The sequence below is a fragment of the Pristiophorus japonicus genome, chromosome 10, assembly GCF_044704955.1.
Source record: "Pristiophorus japonicus isolate sPriJap1 chromosome 10, sPriJap1.hap1, whole genome shotgun sequence".
In the NCBI taxonomy this organism is placed as follows: Eukaryota; Metazoa; Chordata; class Chondrichthyes; family Pristiophoridae; genus Pristiophorus; species Pristiophorus japonicus.
Genome location: NC_091986.1, coordinates 125,300,958 through 125,321,920, shown reverse-complemented (window position 1 = coordinate 125,321,920; position 20,963 = coordinate 125,300,958). Strand labels below are relative to the sequence as shown.

General features: G+C 44.9%; 1 protein-coding gene and 1 pseudogene across 3 annotated transcripts in view; one reads left to right on the top strand and one right to left on the bottom strand.

Moving 5' to 3' along the window:
* tenm4 (teneurin transmembrane protein 4) overlaps nucleotides 1–20,963 on the bottom strand; it is a 969,538-nt gene that overhangs the window by 815,953 nt on the left and 132,622 nt on the right. The gene's annotated exons all lie outside the window — the stretch shown is intronic.
* Nucleotides 7,684–7,855, top strand: LOC139275347 (U2 spliceosomal RNA; annotated as a pseudogene).

The window sequence follows — 20,963 nt, the reverse complement described above, 5'->3', positions numbered from 1 at the left end:
ACCCATTTTCTGACCCCCGCGTGAAATTGCCCCGTGGGAAATTGCCCCGCAGGAGCAGCACCACCGCTGGTTCGTGCCACTGACAGCTTTCCCCTGCAGGAAGCTGTGTGTGCTGGGCGGCACATCCGTGCTTAAAGGGGAGGGCGCACTGCCGACGCCTTTTTATTTTAATTGTCAGCCAACTCCATGGTCAGCCCAACAATGGTGGCCACGGGTTCGGCTGGGTCGCCAACAGGTAGCCCAGTACCCCCCCTTGGGTGCCAGGCCGCTGGCCCAGCCAAAACCTTCCCTAGTGGCCCAAACTAAACCTCATGCAGAGCTTGCAGCGGCCCTCCCCTTTAGCTGAAGGGGAGGGATGTTGTGATGCAGCAGCAGACGCGGCACTGATGACTCGGAGCCACAGCCAAGGGCACTTCCGCCCCGCAGCCGACCAGAACATCACCCCGACCAAAAAAACACCAAACAGCTGAATATCGGTCGAGCCATGGAGTGCGCAACTTTTTCGTCGGGGGGCAATTTCGGCCCCTGGGCCACTGGGTCTTTGGCTCTGGTTACATCTGCCAGATAGGGAAAGCAAAATGAATTCACCCATCGACCTCTACCGCAACTGTTCTTTTATCCTGTAAATCTAGCTCAAGCTGCTCTGACTTTGAAAACATTCCCAAAGACGGTTGTCTTGATTGGCCTACTTGGTTCCTTCTACTGTATTTCAAAACTCTTCGAACGAGTGCAGGACAACAAAAATGCCCATTTAGAAGACACACAAGTTTCTTGAGCAACTGAAAAATTAAAAAATCTAAGCACAGTGAACAGCTGGAACACTATTGAAAATTTACCTTCTGTGTTCAGTCTTCAACTGTAGCTATGCATGTACTTTGACAGTCAGTGAAAAGTCTTCCACCTCTGCAACCAGAAATCCTTTTATTCACATTTATTAAAGGGCAATAGGAACAACAAAATAAACTAGAATGGTTGTGAGAATACAATGCCAACACTTGGCATAGAAATAAGGATCAGACCTACTTTATTGGAATCTTTTGGCTACGATATTGGGAGGTTTAGTACCGGCTGTTAAGCCCAGTTTTGCTGAACAAATGAGGGCTGCCTCACTTCCATCCACTTCTGACACAGAACGCAACAGCTGCCATTTTGGGCAGGTCGGCAGTGCTCTGTTGCCTGCAGTTGTTGCCCACATTTAAATGATGCCGATCATGACGTCAATCAGCGTGCAATGGCTGAATTGCCACACGATCTGATTTTTTATTTCGGCGTTCTTGATACCACCCTCTCCAAACCTTGCACGGAGGAACATGTGTGCAGCAGTACAGAGACACTGCCATCGCTTCTTAAAGGGACATACACATCTTTCAGGTCAGCTTTGGTTTTTGCTATTGAACTTTCTTTTTACATTTTGTTGAGTTGCGGCTTGGCGCAATACATTTTAAAAAGTTGTTAAAGTGCAAAGGGAGTACAACTGGACGCTTGCAAGACTTTGGCACTTAAAGGAAGGCCTCTGAGAATATCATTTGCTCCCAGTCTTGGGAGCTTTAGTTGTAGTCCCCCTTAGGCTGCAGCATCACATGGAGATGGAGCAGAGGCAGCAAAGGGGACTAGCTGCTTGCAGAGAGAAGTGGAAGTAAAAGAGAAGGAAGCAAAAGTGGATAAAGCAGAAGGGGAAAAAACAGAAGAGGAGGAAGTGGAAGGAAGGTGGCAACCCTGACAGCCCCTTTCTAGCTGGGATATCTGGGATCAAATCATCTGCCTGCTGTACCAGTTAACACAGCCCCAATTCCCCTTTCAACATTTGCCCCACACTTTACCTTCCCTGTTACTGACCATCACAGTGTCCTCTTGGCCACAATGCTGAACTAAAAGCCACCACAAAGCAAACTTTCCAATTCAACTTTAGCATCCAATATACATTAAAAAAAATCAACTAATCACCCTTGTGCATTCCCTTAGTGACTGTCTTGCATCCAATTTTGCATATCAGTGTATCAGCTGCGGCTCAGTGGGTAAAACACTCTCCTCTGAGTCAGCAGGTTGTGGGTTAAAGTCCCACTCCAGGAACTTGAGCACATAAATCTAGGCTGACACTCCAGTGCAGTGCTGAGGGAGTGTTGCACTGTTGGAGGTGCCGTCTTTCGGATGAGACGTTAAACCGAGGCCCCAACTGCCTTCTCAGGTGGACATAAAAGATCCCATGGCACTATTTTGAAGAAGAGCAGGGGAGTTATCCCTGGTGTCCTGGCCAATATGTATCCTTGAATCAGCAGAACAAAAAATGATTATCTGGTCATTATCACAGTGCTGTTTGTGGGAGTTTGCTGTGAGCAAGTTAGCTGCCACATTTCCCACATTACAACAATGATTACACTTCAGAAGTAAGTAAAGCACTATATAAATGAAAGTCTTTCTTTCTATCCTAGTGATATTATGTATTGCTGACCCATTGGCTGCAGCATGGCTGGTGGAAGGCCACTGACTTTCAGTGGGAATATTGCAGATGGCCTTGCAGGGTGACCTTGAGGAGCTGGTGGCTGGAAGTATTAAATCAAACAGTAGTTTCTTCTTCGAGATTGTTTGGTAGGTGAGTGATGCGGTGGGGGGGGGGGGGGGGGCGGGTGCGGGGTGGAGAGGAGGGTCGTGCATTTAGCTTGTGATGCAGTTGGTAAGAGATGGCTTTTGAAGATACATTTACTGACCTTGACAACTCATCTGAGGTCATGAAACGTCATTGGACACTGGAGCCAGGTCCTGGGGGACAACACTAGTCCTTCTTTCTGGAGGGCCTCCTGGGCCCCTGTAAGTAGAGGACCTCTTTTCCAGCGTTGACCCCCTGAATAAAACTCGAGTGCTGCATTCGAGACTCTGGATGCCCTGTCCCTATTGAGCCACTTATGTTAGTGCTGAAGAATTTTTCGCATTATTTTATGTGCAGAAGGTAATTCAGCTTTAAGAGCTGGAGACTGCCCAGTTCTGAAGGATTTTTAATTTGTTTTTGCAGAAGGCAGTTCAGCTTTAAGAGCTGGAGACTGCCTTGAAAAGGAGCAGGCTAGCTTTACGTACAGCCAGCCACGCTCCAGCAATGCGAACTTGGGCCCCCTGCTGAGCGCACAGCCTGTCAGTAGTATGTTCATCGCTATGCTGTACGCTGCTATCATGTTAATTAGGAGGCAGCACCACACTGACGTGCTGCCTGCGCTTTCTGGACGGGCACAGGTATATCTCGCATCACAGTGTCTGTACCCATTTTTGAATTTCATCCCCTTTGAGTATATTAGTTAAAATTAGATAATTGAAAGGGGATTGATGTTTCAATATAGGCTAGAAATGGCTCATATAGAAAAGGAAAACTACAGGGTAAAAAGAGAGGCAGACAGAGATAAATGCTAAATAAAATATGGCTGATATAGACTATGCAATCCTGTATGGATGTTTATCAGATCACATATTTATATTCATTACAAGAAATAATCATGATTTTCTCAGTAAATTCTTTCTCGTGGATTTCAGAATCAGAAGGCTATATCTGGCAGCAAAACATTTGTTTGCCAAGTTAGAAAATGACATGTGTTTTTAAAGCACCATACCTTTTCTTATGATTGACGGCAAAATTGGCCAGCAAAATATAAACCTTCTGTTTATATGTCCTGCCCTAAACTCAGTGGGAATCAGAGTCCATTAGAGTGACACTGATACATTCTCAGAAATGTAATCAACCTGTGTGCCGCACACCAAATGATGGGGAGTGGAGCCTACTGTCTGCGCCTAAAAACAATGCTGCCCCTTCTGCGCATGCGCGGGAAAAGTAATTATGTTTTTGACGTTGTTCCAATGGACATGCACGCTCAGTACAGCTCAGATTTGGCAATCAGCCATTTTTAAAGAGCTAGTTGTGTATGTTACAAGTGCTGCGTGAGAGCATTGGAAAATCGCAGCTGCAGCAGTACAAGATGCAACGCAGTGCAAAGACCAAGAATTACTTACAGGAAGAAATGGAGGCACTAGTTACTGCCATTGAGAACAGATGGCAGGAGCTGGACACCAGCAGAGGTCACATAAAAGTTCCACCAAAAGAAATGAAGAAACGCTGGAACCAAGTTGCAGAAGATTACTGCACTGTGGTGAACACCACGAGATCTGGAAGCCAGTGTAAAAAGAAATGGCAGGACCTTGGTCAAGTAGTTAGTGTAAGTAATATTTTAATTTATTCAATGCAATTGTAAATGTGACCAGCTGTGTATGTCCCACTCAGCAGAAAGACACCCTCTCTAAAAAGTTGCATTTTCATCTTTGCAGAGGAAAGTGGCACACAATAAAAGGGAAAGAACTCGAACAGGGGGAGGCCCGGCAAATCTGCACCCACTGACACCCTTGGAAGAGAGGGTCACTGCTTTGAGGGTTCTGCCTGGAAAAAAGCAATCAGTACAGCACAAGCTGGGCCCACAGTCGAGGGAGAGGGTAAGTCCTGCAAATTCATCATGGTCCTTCAAATCAACCTACTGCCTGGCCTGCGATGTGTGAGCCTTCTCATGCCACCCACCCTGCCCCCTCCTCTGCTGATAACCATTTGACTGTTCTGTTATATTTTGCAGAACTTGAGGCCAACCCTGACGATGCAGAAGAAGATTCAGACGTGGACGAGCCTGAAGAGGAGAACATCCATGGGGGTGAAGGGGAGAGGATAGAGCTGGATGAAGCTCCCACTGTCGTACTGACTTTGGAGGAGGTGCTGCTCATGGAGGTGACAGCCCCTTCCGTGACTAGTGATTTGAGTGTTGGTGGGACATTCCATGGTTTCACACCTTCTGAAGTTGTGGGTCCCAGTGGTATGGTACAGAAAGACACACTCAGGGCCCCACCTTCCGAGGTTGCAGGTCCCAGTGGTGTGGTGCAGCGAGGCACACCCAGGGCCCCACCTTCCGAGGTTGCAGGTCCCAGTGGTGTGGTGCTGTGAGGCACACCCAGGGCCCTACCGTCCCAGGCTGCGGGTTCCAGTGGTGTGGTGCGAGCCACACCCATGGGAAGGAGGGGAGGGAGAGCTTGACCGTGGATCTAACAGATGTGATTCAGATTATGTCATTGAGTGTGGAGAGCATTGACCTTATGTAATCACTCCTGGACACCATCAGTGGGGTGAGTGATGAGGTAGCGGGACTGTCGGGAGAAATAACAACACTCTCACGAGAAATGGGTATGATATCCGGGACCATCAGTGAAGGAATAGTGGCCATGAGGGAGGGAATGTCAGAGGCAGTGCAAACCACGTCACTGGCCATGAGGGAGGGAATGTTGCAGGTCTTTGAGATACTGTCAGGGTGCATGAGGGGCGGTATGTTGGAGCTAGCTGCTGCAATAAGGGAACATGCCCAGACCCCATGGCCATTAACAGAATCAACTGTCATTCCCACTCCAATCCCCACACCAGCCTCTGAAGAACCCAAAGCCGGGCCCTTCAACTTGCCGCCTGAGCTCTCCAACTTGCAGCCTGATGTTGACGCCCCCCCACCCTCAAGAGGTGCGCAGTACCTGAGATGTTAGAAAGACTAAGCTTGGTATCAAGCCCAGAAGGACTGCGGCACCGCCTGCGGGCAAGCACAGCGGGCAGTCTTATAATAAGGTGGAGGAGAGATGGGTGCAGCCTTTCTTTGCTGCTGTTGTTGTTGTTGTTATTGTTACTGTTGTAACTATTCTCAAATTAAAAGTTTTTTGTAAGTTATGTAAATTTACAATTTTATAAGTGATCTTAAAGAGTGATCTTAAAGTGAAGTTTGATACAAGAATGATTTTATTAAAGTTAAGTTATTGTAAACTTTTGAATAAAATATATTTTACATTAAAACTGAACCATGTTCCATTAACACAACACAACATTGCGGAACAGCTCCAAACAGTATACATGTCCATGTGGAATAGTTGTCTCTGAGCCCTCAGGATCTCCTCTCTCCCCCACCCCCCGCTCCCCCTTGAGTCTTGTGACTTCTCTCTCTCTCCTCCTCTCCGGGTTCCAAGCCTTCCGATCGGCACCTCGCTCACTCTCTCTCTCCTCCCACCCCCCCACCTCCGCGCGACTTGTTTTGTAGCCGAACCCCGAGCCATTGTGTCCGGGCGCGAGGCCGATTCTGCCGGCCAAACCTACAAACCTCCAGGCCTTCTTCGAGACGCTCGCTAGTGGCTTGTGGGTGAGTAAAAAAATGAGAAAACTTGTGAAATCCAACAAATTTACAATTCTACATTGACAGGTAAAAAAAAAGTTGAACTTTATTATTGATTTTGACAGTGTTCTTGACTCCCTCCAAAATCTTCCATTTAAAAACAATGGCATCTTTGAGTGCAGATTTGTGAATGTGCGCTGGTTTTCTTAACTCACCAGAAGGTTTTTTGGGAGTGGCCAGATACGCCAACGTAATGGAGAAAAATGTTGGCCAAACTGAACAACTGAAAAAAACGGCGCAGACATGAGGAAGCACCCCCTATGACATAAAAAAAAACTGGCCTAGAAAAATCGTAACTATGTCAGTTACGCCGGCACAGATAGCAGGTTTGAAAAAAATAAATACGCCAAAAAATACAGCGTGCACCAAAAAAACAGTGCAAATGACCAGGGAAAATTGAGCCCTCAATGTTCATACATTGCAAAACAAAGAAATCTAACTTTTCTCTGATTTGTTTTTGGGATGTGGGCGACACAGTCAGGGCCACATTTATTGCCCATCCTTCAGAAGGTGGAGGTGGTCCTACCTTTCCAATCATTCGTACTTAACATTATTTAACTTCTCAGTAGAAATCCCGGCACATGCCCAATCTCTGTTTAAGTCTGGGCTTTTTGCCTGCTCGTTACTTCATTCAATCTGCTCACTAAATTGCTGCACAGTGGAAAATGCTGTACCTAATGTACCTGCGTGAAGTGATGTTGCTAGCAGAGTGCATTAGACTTAGCAATTAAAAGGAATCAAGGCCATTTTGCTCTTGAGCACGGTATTTCATGCATGGTGTAAACAAAATCATCCACTAATACTATGCTGCCAATTTAATTTAAGCTTGTGACTGGTGAACACCATTCCACATACATCAGGAACACTAATTGGAAAAGGATCTATTAAGGATGAATAATATTGCCAGCAAGGATAGTTACTCGATTTTAACTAACAGAACAATTAATCAGTGGTTCTTGGGCATCAGTAAATAAACAGGTACAGCTGAAACATATAGGGATAGACTTTCTGCTCAGTTGCACTGTTTTTTTGGTGTAATTCGCCCCAAAATGGCATTACCCACGCAAATGTTCACAGAATTTCAGGTGAAAATTATATTCATTGCAAATCGAATTTCTTGCATCTTTTGCGCTAGTCTAAAAAACAGCATGCTAGAAGCTGGAATCAACCACAAAACTGGCCATGCCCCCAGGGTGAATTAATCACCATTGGGAGTTTCCGCTAATTATGCTCGTTTGCAGGTCTTCGAGGAGGCTCTAAAAAATTAAGCTGGTTGTTTTGGGCGCAAGGACACGAATCATCACGTTTTAAAAGCTTTTGAATGTAATTTTTTTTTCTACTAAGAAACTGACTACTGTACCCCAATATAACTAGCAAATGGTTCTGTGTAGGTTTGACAAGTCATTTTCAGTCATTTAAAATCGGGTTACTCACAGGTGGTGGAGTGACACTGTGATTAAAACTGCTTAATTTTTGGCTAAGATCAAGTGTAGTACCTGTTCTTATCAGTTTAATATCCCCTATGGGGACCAAATATTAAATTGTTTTTTGGAACAGGGAGATGGAACAGGGGCTTGCTCCGTCCACTCCACGCACCGACCTGGTATTGCAGTGTTTGCAGGAACAGTGTAGCTTCCCCTCTCGGCCTTTTGGCTAAGATCAAGTGTAAATAGCGCAAAGTGATCTTTGGCGCTGGAGTTGATCTGACAAGAATGAACAAAAAAATAAATAAAACTGCTTAATTTTTAGTGGTAAACCTATTTTCAACTGCACCAAGTTACCACTTTTAAATATATCAAGGAATAATTTTAATTTCTGAGTTTGAGCGGAAACTCGAGAAAAAAAAACATTCTCAAAACGGATGCAATTTTGGGTGCAATTTGTGCCTGGATCGCCGAATGTGTCCAAAGCGGAAACTCTACCCCTTCTAAATGTCTGCGGTTTTACAACAGATTTTGCTTTCACATGAGTGAATACTCAACAACTTTTTATTCAGTGACCATGAATTGAAAACAATTTTTTTCTATCGACATCTATGATACATGTATACTCTCTAGTGGGTATAGTGGAGCCTTTTTTTTAATTGAGGGCTCCGTTTTTTTTGCTATGAAAACACAATTCAGTTTATAAAGCAATAGGCAACTGCATTTGTGCAAACCTGCTGTTCCTCCCCAATCCATTCACAGTGCAGTTCATTTGGTGTATGGTACTCATAATAAAATGAGTATGGTGCACAGCAGATTTGAATTTGAGCCTATCTGGTCATTAACCATGCACTTGGGTTTTGCTATGCTAGTTGTGCATAGCAAAACCTACCTCTCCCAATGTTTTTTGAATGCATTTAAAATGCAAGTACATGCCAAAGTCCTGTCTTGTGATTGTATACACGCCAATCTATAAAACTTGGAAAATCTGACAGATACAAAAAAGCTAATACAGCCCCAAAAGCAATGTACAACTCTAAAGAACAGTTGAAAAACAGCCCTGAATAAAGGATTATGATTAAGGCCACTGCTTCAAGGTGACTGAATAAGTTGCATTTTTTTATTTTATTCGATTTCTTATTAGTGTTTTAAAATCATTTGCTGCAATTCAGGTTGTTTTTTGTGGAAACTGAAACCCAATGGTCTCACTAATAACCCACAAAAAGAAGCAAGAATGGGGGTGCAGTGGGACGTGAACTTGTCACGACTTCAGCTGTAGTTATATCCAATATTCCATCAGGGGAAAAAAAACTGAAGAACACAAATGGGCATTTTTTGTTGTGGTGGATTAAAAAAAAAACATTTGAAGGGAAAAGGTGAGCTCTGATGCTGTGAAATATATTTGCTGGGGTAGGCCCAGTTGGTGGTCTAAGAGCATGACCCCAATCCAAGAAACATTAGCTATTGACATTCGTAGGTGTACTGTAATTCAACATTAAAGAGGGGAAGGCTCAGGGAAAGCTGCGTGAGATAAGGAAGAGCCAGAGAAATTTCAGCTGCACCAAGGCGTGTCACTGGAGCCCTTTTTGGTGTGTTATCATGTCCCTAGAGTCTGGGCTGTGCACTTGTGGATTGTCCGTTGCACTCCCTTGTATCCCTGGAGTCTAGCTTATGTATCACTTAAGTAGATATGAGCTCCGTGACTTGCAAACCAACATTTAGGTGCTCCAGTAAAAAAAAGCAAGTTTTGTGGCATGACTGCACTTCATAAAGAGGGCGTTTCACATAACCCCTGGATGCTCTCATTAATTCTGTGGCTCCTGCTCTGCACACTATCGCAAGAAGTTCAGAGGTATTGATTTACACATACAAAACTGAAATGAATGGAAGCAAGGGGTGGCAATACTTGATGGGGCCGAAACTGCCCCTTCCCTTAAGGCCTGTTACCGCTGGAAATTGGCGGCAGTGCTGCAGAGTGGAATTGTCGCCGATTTTTCATGGAATGACCGCCATTTTGAAAATTCCGCTCCTGCGGTATCCCGGCAGTGACCCGCTTCCCCACTCCGCTGCCGCCGCTCCGTCCTAAGTGCATCATCAGACCGCGCACCAACGTTCCCCCCCAATCGCAAAATTCCGCGGAGAAAATCTTGCTGCCGGCGCTCAGTGCCACTGGCAGCTTCTTCTGTCGGTGCACTGTGCTTGGAGCTCTTCTAAAATGGCGGTGCAGCTGCCTTTAAAGGGATGGACCCACTGTCGCAGCCGCCATCTTAAGTTTTTATGTCGGCCGACTACCATGTTGTGCCGACAATTATGTCCCCGAGACAGCATGGCACCTCCTCTTGGGTGCCAGGCCGCTGGCCAGGCCGAAATCCTCCCTGGTGGCCCAGTGGACCGAACATCAAGAATCGCACAGGCTCTCCCCTTTAAGTGAAGGGGAGAGACGTGGTGATGCACCAGCGTGATGACATCATCAACGCTACACTGATGACAGCAGAGGACAGTCAGTCTCCCAGCCCCCAACTTCCATCCCTCTAATGTGCAAACTACAACTCACCGCTGTACTTCCATCACAATTATGATCGACTTCTGGGCTGCTGGAAAAAAAAGCCAAAGAACGAAATTTCGCTTAAGAGGCTACGGCATCAACCGCGCCGATAAAAACATCTGAAATGGGGTAGGTACGCTGTGTTTTCGGCGGTGGGCAATTTCGGCCCCAATGACTTTACATTGGAACAGCTGAAAAAATGCACCAGCTAGTGGAAGTTATTGACTAGTTTAACCTTATAGTAGAATTTGGCACTATCCATCACGAAGCAACAAACAATATTCAGCCAGACAAGCTGGACTGCAGTCAGCCAGATTGCAGTGTTATAAAATATTTGAAAGACTGTTAGATATCAGTTAAGAGTGGAATCACACTTCCATCCCACACAAACTGCTAACAGAGACCTTTCGTAGCAGGTGAGTGGTGATAGAAGTCACTTGTAAAAATAAATTATGGGACAATTGATAGCTGTGTAAGGCAGCAACATATTGAGGAGGTTGTAATCACATCAGAAGCGCAAGTAGGTGACTGATGTCACTGGAACTAATAGTTTATAACCGTGCAACCCTTCTACAATAATCATTTTACACTTGTACCCATCACTGTCATTGAAAAGAGAATTAAATTGCCTTCTATTACAGCAATAACTTTTAACATCAATTCAAACATTGATCTCATGCAAAAAAATTAACAACATTCCTCTAAGTGTCTCTCCTAGACACCTTAAGAAGGTCTAGTGGTCCTCTACAGGAGTAGGACTGATACAGAGGGATGAGCAATGTTTACTTAATTCAGTATCTTATTGCAGAGCCGTGAGAAACAGTAACAGGTAATGGCTGCCTGGTAGTCGATCAATCTATGAATCAGTCGATATTGATGCTTAAAATCGGCGTAATAAATTTCACATTTTTCTTGCCCCTCTTCACTAACTGTCAGTCCTCACCCTTACCTTTCATCCATACCATCACCAAGAACTTTCACCCTCACTTTTACTCCACCCTTACTGTTGTCTTGCCATCATCCTAATTTTATTTTCAACATACATTTCTTACCCAAAACCCTACACTAATCCCAATTTTAATCTCACCACTTATTCCTCATGGATGCCCATCATAGCACCTCTCCCTTACTTACAGCATCAGCCTCATACCTCACCCCCCACATCATTACCTTCATCCATTACTTGGAACCCTCATATGAAACAATTGCCCTTACACTCCACACTCACTGTTAAAGCCTCACCCCCATATTTTCCCTTATTGTTGGCGTGTCTCTCATAAAAGAATGACTGGCATTTATATAGCACCTTTCAAGACCACCGGACATCCCGAAGCCTTTACAATTTGCGCACAGCCAGGTCCAACAAACAGCAATGTGATAATGACTAGATTATCTGTTTTAGTGATGATGATTGAGGGATAAATATTGGCCAAGACACAGGGGATAACTCCCCTGCTCTTCTTCGAAATTGTGCCATGGGATCTTTTACGTACACCTGAGAGCAGACAGGGCCTTGGTTTAACGGCATCTCTGACAGTGCAGAACTCCCTCAGTATTGCACTAGAGTGTCAGTCTAGATTTTTGTGCTCAAGTCTCACAATGTTCCACAGTATTCTCTGTTCTCTGTTCAAAAAGACATCTGCTTCATTTCACTTCACTTCACCACATGGCTTCTTCAATTGTTAAGTTGGACCCGTACGTCATTACTTAATTAACTGGGCTCTGCTGATCCTCTGTGAAACATCGTGCCTCCAACTTGCTCAGCAATGAGCCCCTCCACTTGAGATGTCTCTCTAATCTCGTTTGGAGATAAATTGGGCAGTTCCAAATCCAGCAAAGGTAGCTTGGATGGAGGACACATATGCTGCACTCGGTAAATTAAATGCAGTCTTTGCATTGTTAGATTATTCATTAATGAAAAGTAAGGGGCACACTGAGAGACAGATACCCTAATAGTGCTCACTATAATTCCAGAATATAACAAAAGTACTGAGTAACAGCAATTGGATTTGATTTACCACAATTGCCTGACAATAATACATGCCCACAGATACTTCTACTTGTATTATTAATTCATCGGTGAAGATAGGTTCACTATTCACACTCAGATTCATTGTTTGCAAGTTGATGGACGTCCACTCACAGAAAGAGAACAGCTGAAGTGGCAGCAGTAAAACTTAAAGGAGAAAATGGAAAATGATCATTAACGAGGTCAAGGCTCTCTATTTGTCTGAGAGAGAGTGATATGAATCAACCATAGGTCCCAGCGTTTCCAGACCTATTCACACAGGCACCCAGGACCAATTAACTCGCCCCTTAGTACATTGTAAATTGTCCCTTCTGCACATGCACAGAAGATATAACATGCATTGTATTATTGGAGAATCTACAGGCGATTTGGAATGTGAAGAATCAATGAGCTTTTGAGATCTGACACATACAAATGGAAGCTAAAATGGCTTACTGTCGGCACAAAACATGAGTGGCTGCCAATTATATGATTGACTATACACAGAGACGATAGTGTAAAGGGCCAGTATGAAAAACTGCTCAGATTTAAGCTGAATCTACTAATTCCTGCTTAGGTCAAGCTTGCACTGTGTCTATATACAGTTATATTAAATATCTATTTATCCATGTGTGTATGCACATTTATGTAGAGAGAGATAGAAATAGGTAATTGGGGTTACCATCCACAGTGAGTTCATATAGCTTATCCACTCTCACTGTAAGCTAACCACTCCCAAATTCTTATTTTACACAGTTACCATGTTCGACATGGTCATATTGACATTTTTTAACTTATTTTAAAATAATAAGTTATTTTATACAATCATTGCGGGGAATAAACCAGGTCCATTCCATTTCCCGCACTTCTACTCTCAACCCTTCCCCTCCCTCCCAAAATCACGATAGGGTTCCTCTTGTCCTCACCTTTCACCCCACCAGCCTCCACATTCAACGGATCATCCTCCGCCATTTCCACCACCTCCAACGTGATCCCACTACCAAACATACCTTCCCCTACCCTCCCCTTTCAGCATTGCGAAGGGACCGTTCCATCCGCAACACCCTGATCCACTCCTCAATCACCCCCAATACCCTTTGCCCTTCCCACCTTCCCGTACAAGCGCAGGAGATGCAACACCTGCCCTTTCACCTCCTCCCTTCCCACTGTTCAGGGCCCCAAACAATGATTTACTTGTACTTCTTGTAATTTAGTATACTGTATTCGCTGTTCACAATGCGGTCTCCTCTACATTGGGGAGACCAAATGCAGATTGTGTGACACTTGGTGAAACAACTCCGTTCAGTCCATAAGCATGACCCCAAGCTTCTGGTAGCCTGTCTTCTAAATTCTCTGCTCCACTCCCAATCTAATATCTCCATCCTTGGCCTCTTACACTGTTCCATCGAAGCTCAACATAAGCTTGAGGAACAGCACCTCATCTTTCGATTAGACACTTTACAGCCTCTGAACTCAACATCGTGTTCAACAATTTCAGACCATAACCTCTGCCCTTATTTTTTTTTCACATGGCAGCTGTTGATGATTCTGCCATTTCCATTTGCACCTCTTCTAGACTCATCTTGTGTTTCTTAACCTGTCCTAATAGCATCTCCTTTTGCCTAGCACCATCATCCCTTTTGTCTTTTATTCTCTTCTGCCTTCCACGCTATCATAGACCTTCCCTTTTGTTCTTTCCTCCCCTCCACCCTTTCTCTGCCCCTACACTTGCTTAAAAACCTGCTACATCTCTTAAGTTTTTACAGTTCTGATGAAGGGGCATCGATCTGAAACATTAACTCTGTTTCTCTCTCCACAGATGCTGCCTGACCTGCTGAGTATTTCCTGCACTTTCTGTTTTTATTTCAAATTTCCAACATCCACAGTATTTTGTTTTTGTACAATTATACAAGACTGTGTATAAATATTTGTATTTCTATAAATAGGTTATAAAGTACTGCAGATGCCGCATTTTGAGGTGCAATACAAAAATCTGCAACAATATTATATTGTGAATTTTAGGCACACTGAATTCATTTTATTTCATGGTAAACAGGTTATTTACTTCAAAGGAACTGACTGTGGTGGGGGTTAAAGGGCCGGTGGAAGTTACAGAAATAGGCAGGGGTAAGGCCCTGGTTTCAGCAACAGTTGGTGTGAGGCAGGGCAGGTGGGTGATGTTATGGCGGTGGAATTTAGCAGTCTTTGTGATGAGGGGGATATGGCACAGAAGCTCAGCTCAGGATCGAATAGTTTGCCAAGATTGTGGACACTCTGGTTCCGTCTAAGCAAATTACAAAGATGGGCGATGGATTGGTGGCAAGGATACGGAATCTGTGGCAGGGTCTGATGACAATGGCTTCAGTCTTCCCAGTGCTTAACTGCAGGAGATTGCAACTCATCCCCAAATGGATATCGAACAAGCAGTCTGATAACTTGAAGACAGTGAAGGGATTGAGAGAGGTGGTGAAAAGCTAGATCGGAGTGTCATCTGCATACATGTGGAAATTGATTGCATGTTTTTGGATGATGTCACCACGAAGCAGCATGTAAATGAAGAGGAGGAGGTGGCCAAAGATAGAACCTTGGAGGACTCGAAAGGGCTCAATGTGGAGGTTGGAAGAAAAGCCACTGCTGAAGATGCTCTTGCTCCAATTGGATAAGTATGAGTGGAACTAGGCAGAGGCAATCCCACTGAGCTGAACCATAGAGGAAAGACATTGGCGGAAGTGACCATGTCAAAGGTCGAGGAGGGATAACACAGCCCTTTGGTTCAGGCTGATGGAAACCAGACTGGATAGATTCAAATATGGAGTTGTGCTAAAGATGGGCACAGGTTTGAGAGATGGCAACACACTCAAAAACTTTGAAGAGGAAAGGAAGTTTAGAAATGGGATGTTAGTTTGCAAGGGCAGAGGGTCAAAAGTGTTTTTTTTGTGAAGGGGTGATAACGGTGGTTTGAAGGAGAATGACAGTATCTGAGGAGATGAAACCATTTACAATTTCAACCAGCATGGAAGCGAGGAAGGGAAGTTTGGTTGCCAATAGTTTAGTGGGAATGAGGTCAGGCATTAGGAGGCGGATCTCACGGACATGAGAAGCTTGGAAAGGGCATGAGCGGAGATAGGAGTGAAACTTCATAGAAATGTGAATTTAGAGCTGGGGGGTGGCAGGGGGAGGAGGGGTAGGCGGGGGGAAGTGGTGGCGGATTAGCGGAGGCATGGTGTGGTGGGCAAGGGAGGAGATAGAAACAGCAGCGAAAGCTGAATGGATGGTCTCAATACAAAGCAAAACAATGTGAGCATTGGAGCTTACAGGGCCGAAATTGCCCCTCTCCTTAAGGCCTGTTAACACCACAAATCGCGGCCATGCTGTGGAGTGGAGTGGCCGGCAACTTTTCGTGGAATGCTTGCTGCTAGCCCAATTGCCCTCCTGAGTTTTCCCGGCGGTGCCCCGAATCCCGCCCCCCACTGCTCGACTGCTGCCAATCCGTGGTAAGCGCGCCATCGCCGTGCACATCGCTGATCTACCCCTCCCCCCCCATCCCGACGGCGCCATTCCCCTCGGAAAATCTTCAGCCCGCCCGTTGACGCCAAAACCTATTTTTCAACATACATTTCTTACCCAAATCCAGTGAGGCTGCGGCCTATTGCAGTGGCAGTGCGGCTTCCCTTAAAGGGGAGGATGCACTGCCGCTGCCGCCATGTTATTTTTGGCAGCCGACTGCCATGTCGGCGCAACAATTATACCCCCCCGGGTTTGGCCGGTCTGCCAACAGGCAGCCTGGCCTGACCGAAACCCTCCCTGGTGGCCCAGTGGGCCGAAGTTTTAAAATCGCGGAGGCTCTGCCCTTTAAGTGAAGGGGAGAGCCATGGTGACGCGGCGCCGTGATGACATCATCGCGACGGTCACTCTGCACCATCCCCAACTTCCGCCCTCGCGTGTTGCCATCACCGTGTATCCACCCCTCAGTTGTAGTCACCGCCCCCATGAAGAGCGACTTCTGAATCCAAGGGAAAAAAAGACAATAAAGAGCAGAATGCCGCGCAAGAGGCGACCTGAACCGAAGCTGCGGTACAAACGCTTCAAATGGGGTGTGTGCGCCCCGTTTCAGGCAGGGGGCAATTTCAACCCCTACATGTCTTATTAGTGTACAGCAACAGGAATTACATGCTAATAAGTCAACAAATACAAAAAAAATTCAGAAAACTGATTATAGATGGACAGAAATCTGATCACAGCAGAACAATCCGAGAGCCTCTTGCTGACCCTAGTTTGAAAATCTGTGGTTGATAATTGATCACTTCGCTTGAATAGTAACCCACCACGAATGAAAAAATATTTCTCTCCCTGAAAATCCCAAGGTGAAGTGAAGGCCATTTCTTCTGAAAGGAAAAGAGCCCTGGGAGAACCACCAGACTGTTAGAAAGGACCACACACATGCTCTCTCTAAATGCAGCTTAAGCATGTGCAGGAGAGACCAACATTCTCATTTATCCCTTTGAGTACTATGGGTTGTTTTTGTAGCCTTCATTCTATGTATGGGTTTACATCATGAGAATTACTAGTGCAGATTATAATTCAGAATTAAAAAAAAAAAAGATTATTTTATGCACCTTTAAGTGATCATAAAAGCTTCATTATATTTTGAATTGTATGGAATGCACTCCTGAAGCAAACATCATGACTGTTTATTGTGGAGAATTCAAACTATGAATTTCAGTTTGACAGCTGTTAAAGCAATGATCAACGTTACATACCAACTTTTCTTTGTTTGTCGAGGAAGAATCAATACTAACGGTGTAGTTTGATTCATTTGCACAGCATAAACATAAAAGCAAAACAAGCCATGAACAAAATGTATCTATTTCCCAACCACTGCTTTCAACCCGCAGCATTTGCATTTAAGAGGCAAGACCAGGTAATGCTACATTAATATAATTTTATATATGCACATATGCACAAATCTAATCCACTCAATCAAACAGGCAGAATCAAAAATCCAACTGTAACTGGATAGTTTGAACATAAAAGGGCCGAAATTGCCCCTTTGCGCAGCATCAGCTTGCGGCGGCGGCCAGCGATAAGGATGCGCGAGAGAGTTTTCGCCCGGGCGTGGCGCAGAGTGCTCCCCCGGAATTGCCCCCGGGGGTCGGCAGGCAAAAAGGGGTTTGTGCTGCACCTTGACGATAATGTCACTGTCATGCGCGCCGACCCCTTTGCGCCCCGCAGGGGAAATTGCACTGCAGGAGCAAGGTCTGCATGGGGCGATGCCACCAACAGCTTCTCGGTGTGAGAAGCTGCGATGGATGTGGCACCCCAGCCGCCCTTAAAGGGGAGGTGCCGCCACCCCAGCCGCCCTTAAAGGGGAGGTGCCGCCACCCCAGCCGCCCTTAAAGGGGAGGTGCCGCCACGGCAGCCGCCATCTTTTTTATATCGTCCGACTTTCCAGTCGGCCCGACAATGGTGGCCACTGGTTCGGCCGGGCCACCAACATGCAGGCCGGCACCCTCCTTAGTGGCCCAGTGGGCGACACTCAAGTTGCTGCTCAAATTGCAGCATTTCTCCCCTTTAAGAGGAGAGGTACGTTGTGATGCGACGGCATGAGGCGTTGCGTGGCACGAGCGCCTCACGACGCCCCGGGAGTGCTGCAAGAATGCACGGTTACCGCCCCCACCATTTTTTTCCTAAAAGAGGGCAAATTTGTGTCGACTCCAGTGTTTCCCACGCCAGCGCAAAACGATTCACCAATTCGAATTATATGCTGCAAATCCAGTGCCAGGCAATTTCGGCCCCAAAGTGTTCTGTGATGCCAAGTCAAATTGTCATGGCGTATTTGTGACTACTTGTGACTGCAAAAGGATGCCAGAGCCAGAAATGATTTGCTCGTAATATTGGGCCAGAATCTACTAGCGAAATAACAGTGATATAAAGGCGCACGCTGTTATTACATGAATTGTTGGATGCTCTGCTGTTAACCTTGCAGAAACAAGATCTCACCATCAATCTCCTCATCAGTTTCAAGAAATTTCAGGATTTGTGGTTTAAATACAAATTAAACTTGCTGCAGCAAATTAATATTTTACAATGTAAGGATCCATTTAATGATGAGATTTAAGTTCCTGTCATGCCATTCAACCTCGGAGGTCCAGAAAGGAAAGAATTGAAACTATGGACTCTCACTCCTATAGGTAATAAATTGTTCCTGGAGATTTTCTAAAATTTGATATAATTTTTTTCCTTACTTTTCCTTCTATCTCTCACACTGAACCGACTCTCTTTCTTTCTCTCTCTTTGAGCTCAATTTTGGCTGAGCCCGTTTTTCAGTATTCTTACCTGAGTTGCGCCGCTTAAGTACATCCGGAGATGCTCCGGAAAAAAATGTTCCAACTTTGGCCGCTGTCTGGCCTCTGCACCGCAGCCGCACAGCGTGGCCAGTCGCCTCGGGGGGTGGAGCCTGCGTTTTGTGCTGGAAAATATGCTAGGATGTCTGCACATGCGCAGTGGAGAATAATGATGTCCGCGCATGCGCAGTAGCGCTGTGAGTTGGCAATCGGCCATTACAGATCGGGCACTGTTCTGAAAACAATAGCTAGCTCCTCCCATGAGGGACGTTACTGAGGCACAGCACTGAACAGAGACCGACAAAGACTTTTAATAAGGAGGTCGGAAGAAATGAGTTTTGTCTTTACGCAGCAGTTCTTCCGCTGCCAAATGACATCAAGGTAAAATACATTATACAGCGTTGTTAATAAGGAACCTCTATAAGTTTTACCTGACATTTTTTTACAATAAGAATTAAATTATTTTCTGGAACTAAGAAACCTTTTATTCTTAAAGTAATATGACAGGGATCTTGGGAGATTTGAAATTCAAATGCAATCTTGGAGTAATTATAAGTCAGGCCAAATGGAGTGGGTTTATGTGCTTCCTATTTTTACTTCCAATCGCTCCCGCCCCTAGCCCAGGCCGAGTGGCCTCCCTGTTGGTTCTCCCGCCCCTAGCCGAGGCCGAGTGGCCTCCCCATGCAATCTCTGAGTTCTCCTGCTTGCCAGTGAGTTCTGTGAGTTCTCCTGCGTGCATTCTGTGAGTCCCGGGCCGAATGCAGAAAGGTGAATTGCAGTTTGATGCTGAAGGTAGGACTTTAATTTTTTATTTCTTCTTTTGTTCTTATTTTAATTGTGCAAAGGAAGGATGATTTTGCAAGTCTGTTCCCTAAGGCTTGGTTGGCTCAGGTCCAGGTCCTCTCCATTTCCTTCCCCTATCCCAGGCCAAATTCTTTAACTCTCCGCAAGGGTTTTCTCAAGTGGCCACATATGCTGGCCTAAATAGAAATGGAGTAACTATTAGCTGGGCAAAGTTGCCTAAATGGTCAGAACTGGCATAGGTGGCTGGTAACACCCCCTTTTGAGAAAAAAAACTAACCTAAAAAAAATGTAACTAAATGAGTTACGCTGGTGCAAACTGATTGGGGAAACTGGGGATTTTTAAATTAGGCCAGAAAAAGCAGCCTGCTCAAAAAAAAACGGAGCAACTCCTAGCCAAAATTGAGCCCTAGATTTCTCTTTCTGCAACTAATTTGATTCTAATTTATCATTTCCTTTTCCGTTGTTTTCTCTGTTTCTTTCTCTATCCTTAAATGTAATTGGTTAAAGAGATAGACTATTGGTTCTGTTGTTTACCAAGGTCTCAGAAGCCCCGTTGCCCGCGTTATCGCTCGAAGGGTATCAAAAAAATACGTGATGCAACATTTCAGCAAATTTTGGCCTATTATTTTAAAGTTACATTTTCCCATTATTATTGCAATCCTTTAAAATATAGTCAAGGCCATGCCTACAAACACTATTCGAAACTTACACATACTTGACAATTTAATTTGAATATAAAGGTGGTCATTGATTAGATTGAGACGCCTTAGAACCTGGTTAGTACATGATTAGAACATGTCTTGCTGGAAACATACAACCAAGGCTCAAACAAATGGTCAATTGACCAGTGCTTCTGTTGACTCATCATCACCAGAAAATGATCATAGCATTTTTACATTTAAAAGGGAAAACATGAAAGATAAACTATTTGTTTTCTGCTTACCAAGAAGGAATGCAATGGTCTGTAATTATGCTGCAAAACTAATTTGGGCCACAAAGTAGTTTTGTGTCAGTTGCATGTGATGTTATCATCACAAATGACATGGCTATTGCCCTTCCCAAAATGGCAACTACCAGGAGTACTTTTAAAGAAGAAACTTGTTTGTCTGGATACTAAATTCCAAAGCTAAGTAAGGACACAATTCGATTATTACCAATGGAAATTGAAGCCTCACATTATTTTACTGATTGCAAGTGGAAAAGGGCTAGAATCATAAGATACCCCAACAGCTATAACCATTTCAGCAAGCTCAATTGGCTGATGGATTAATTAATGGTAGGTGAAGTAGTCCTCTGGGTCATCATCATCATAGGCAGTCCCTCGAAATCAAGGAAGACTTGCTTCCACTCTAAAAGTGAGTTCTCAGGTGACTGACTGAACAGTCCAATACGGGAATTACAGTCTCTGTTACAGGTGGGACAGACAGTCATTGAAGGAAAGGGTGGGTGAGGAGTCTGGTTTGCCGCAAGATCCTTCCACTGCCTGCGTTTGTTTTCTGCATGCTCTCGGCAACGAGACTCGTGTGCTCAGTGCTCTCCCAGATGCTTTTCCTCCACTTAGGGCGGTCTTTGACCAGGGATTCCCAACTGTCAGTGGGGATGTTGCACTTTATCAAGGAG